The sequence below is a fragment of the Capsicum annuum genome, chromosome 11 (assembly GCF_002878395.1).
Source record: "Capsicum annuum cultivar UCD-10X-F1 chromosome 11, UCD10Xv1.1, whole genome shotgun sequence".
Lineage (NCBI taxonomy): Eukaryota > Viridiplantae > Streptophyta > Magnoliopsida > Solanales > Solanaceae > Capsicum > Capsicum annuum.
Window position 1 is genome coordinate 61,242,225 of NC_061121.1, and position 4,041 is coordinate 61,246,265.

Sequence of the window (4,041 nt, forward strand, 5' to 3'; positions counted from 1 at the left end):
AGGATAAATTTATTAGCATGATGCCAATGACGAAGAGAGTTGACAAATCAGAGGATTTTGTCTGTAACAAGTACCCAAAGTATATAATCTCGGTAACAAATCTAACTTTGTTGTCATTTAAAGGACAAAACCAAGAAACTAAGACATAAGCATTTTCTATAATGACTTTATTTTATTTACAAAACTCTTCAACAAGTTATTGGAAGCCCTGCATGGCCAAAACCCTCGACAAAACCCTCAATACCTATTCCAGAAGAAACTGTAACACTTGGTCATGTAACTTTGACGAATTCAAATAGCAATAACTATGAAGACATCATGATTGACCACTTTTGAGACAATCACCATCATAGCCATGACTGCCAAGCCCATGAAAGATGCTCCTAATGTCATCTCCACAGCGCCTAATTTAGTACTTCCATCATTATTAAAGAAAACCTTGTTGCCTCCAAAGAGCTTGTTGAAGAAATCTGACAAGCTGTTCATCATATAAACCACAGTTTGTGTTACTGTTCGTGTAACATTCTGCAAAAAGTCTGTAAAAGAGTTCCCAAATTTAGATTCTTCTGCCTCAGATTTAGAAGACGCACTCCTTCGGGATGACTGAGAAAAGAAATTAGCATCAGCAATGGATTCATCTATCTTATGATCCGAGCCTTGGAATGATGCACCTGCAAAAATGGTATTTTAGTAAGAAGCTTGACCATTATGAAATATTTGAGTAGAATCAAGGACATAGATTTCTCACTGGTTTTCTATGAGTCGAGGAATTCTCGAAGGGCTGGATTTTGTATTACCGCATTCCACATATTTAGGTCACAAGCAATTGAAGCAACAACGCTCTGGGAGGGGTAAAAATGAAATCAACATTAGCAACCTTGGCACACTTGTAACCCCCAGACACTACTAAGACCACATTTCTAAGAGCTCATCAAGTTATTAGGAGTATCCACTGGGATGCAACATTATTAAATCCAAGAAAATAGATAAAAAATTACTTCAAAGGACTTTTAAACCTACATCGCCTAATCAATATAAGCTACTTCATGCTCATGCCTTAAGCTAAAATGTGAATGAACAAAGCTAATGACAACATCCATCCGCCAAACAATTGAATTGAATATAATAGTGGACTACATATTTGACACCACAAAGATTATCTTGACATTGAAATATTGTTGCTTCTTAAGAAATCTAACTATGTTAAAGATCAGTATTGGACTCAACTCAGATATATCTCCTCTACAGATGTCAACATCTAGAAAGCGGTACCTAAAGAAAAATCAAATGAGGCAAACCACACTGCAAACTCACAAGGAAGAAGAGTTCTAAATTCTCACAGTCACTTGCAATTCTAAAAAAAATAGTCTTTGTTTGAGGAGATGCCACAAGTGGATTAGGGGACAACTTATTATACAGTTGTTCTACTTTTTATGTTACAACTACAATATTTAGTTCAATTTTGGTTAACTGGATCTTCTCACTTGTTCAAATTGAACATATTCATATTCGCTCCTTGCCCCTAGTAAGGGTTCTACTAAAGGATTAAAAGAAAAAATTGCTATATCCAGTTTCAAATACATGAACATACAACACTAGATAGAATATGAAAAATAAGAGAACATGTAAACATAAATGACAAAGAAGAAAATCTGAACGGCAGGAGTTTTATTTAGAAACCTAAATGCCTGCATAGCATGTTTCGGTGAAGACTTTGTGACTACAGTCTCGCTGATAACACAAGCTTTGGAGTAGGGTGATGAGCTCGAGCCGGATACACAAGATACACCATCTTCATTAGCAAATCCATACAAATATACCCTGTAAATTTAAGAAGAGTTTAGAATTAACACTATGTGAGTAGTCGTTCACATAATCTATTAGAACAAATAAATATCTGTATGCATAGTATATACCGCAACCAACGTCCAATAGCCTTTCAAATCCCAGACGTAAGCTTTCTGGGGGCTAAAGGTTAAATAATGATGAAAGTATCATGAAAAGACTAAACATTCTAATGTTAAGAACAGAACAACAACCAAATATATAAGAGCACTTTCATTATCTCTTTCATCTATTGCAAGTCCAAAACTTAAGTTTCTATCTTTACTGACACTGTCACATACAAAATGCATTTGGATGCTGACAATGTCACCCAACTATAATACTAATGAGAATGATATTTTATGACAAAATAAGTTGAAAATATCATTTTTTGAATTAATCCAATAGCCCTTAACAGTAAAAATGCCTTAACTCCTTGTGATTAATATATATGAACTCCCATAGTGCTTATTTGTTGTGAGTTTTAAGAGGTGGCTCCTTTTTAAAAGTTCATTTCATATTGGGCTAATCCAAGTTACATTAAAATGAGGCAACATCAAATCGAACATTGCAAGTTTGCAAGTACAACACATCCCTTAGTATCCTAATTAGCAAAAATTTTCTTGGGGAGACAATTGAGAAAGGATGTTTAGTAAAATTATAACTTTATTCGTCAATCAAATCAATCAACTGAGTGATCACTCTTCATTTTTACTTAGTAAGTTACGTTTCACTAGAGTAAATTTAACTGATCTTTGAAACTAAATTTAACATTGTCAAGTTTGCTGCAACATGTCTCATTTTACTCTACTGAACAAAAATTGATTGAGCAAACAATTGAGAGGCATGTTCATTAAAAATTATAAATTTATTAGTCGATCGAATCAATCAACTAAGTAATCACTCAAACACCATTAAGTTTTACAAAAGACTTTAATTTCTATGATTATAAAACACAGACACACCAAAAGCAATACTTCAAAATCAACAATAACAACAGATACTACTCCCTCCACTCTATTTTACTTGTCACGTTTCATTTCATGAGAATCAATTTAACCAATCTTCAAAACTAAACTGAATTATAATTATTCACTATTTCAAATATAAAATTATCATATTTGATGTATGAGTTTCACTAACAAACTAAATTGCAGAAGTTAGATATAATGCTACTCCCTCTGTTCACTTATCATATTTTGTTTAACGAGAAACAATCTAACTAATAGTCTAACCTAAATTGATTTAATTAATTTACTATTGTATACATAAAAGAAAGATATTATCTTCAAAAACTATACATAAAGTACTGTAAATTGCAATAGCACAATAAATCACGTACTTTTCGAGAGCGTGTTTGAGATCAAAAGTAGTTTCAGTAGCTTTCTGAAGAGACGTAGCACCACCAATGTAACGCCCCGAGATCCCATCCCAAGATGTTACATGATGCTTATGGACCCAAAGTACCACAAGCTAACCCTTTACTGATATCTGTACCTATACACTACATAATATCTGAAATAAATATGGAAAGTTTCCAAAAGGTTCAATACATCTATACATATTTAAAACTAAAAACTGAATACTAATACATCCGTCATCTGTTTGAAAAGCCTCTAAACTGTATGAACTATGGAGTTGATGGGATAAGTCCCCAACTAACTCTATCAACTGAAAATAACAAAATTTGATACAAATAATAGTAAACTAAAACTCGTCCTCAAAAGAAGAGGACTCACTTCTATGACTACTGCTGCTGACTAGGACTGAACTACAGAGGAAACTCTGGGTCCTGTGCCTCTGAACCTATGGTGCCAAATAAAACACCATAGCGCAAATGCGTCAGTACAAGGATGTACTGAGTATGTAGATGAGGTAAGGCTAAATGCAAAGGCTCATGCATACACAATATCAAAACTGAATAATTATGAAAATGCCGCACAAGAACACATACATGAATGCACAGACCACAAATGCAATCATCGCGACTCTAGATGCTGAAACTCGAATACCACCTTACTGCAGACTGAACTCACTACTAACACTAAGATACTGAATCACTGACTCAACTGATACTATTAACTGAGGATCTGGATGTATTTACATCAAGGACTAAATTCTGAGCTTACTGCTTTCGACTGGCAAGATTATAGATCAACTTTTCTAACGGGTGATTCCGAAAGCTATTATCGATGATAAGAAATATGATTATATCTG

At 33.9% G+C, this 4,041-nt stretch overlaps 1 pseudogene; it reads right to left on the reverse strand.

Annotated features, from left to right (window-relative positions):
• Positions 1-291: 291 nt before the first annotated feature.
• Positions 292-3,807, reverse strand: LOC107846508 (annotated as a pseudogene).
• Positions 3,808-4,041: the final 234 nt, after the last annotated feature.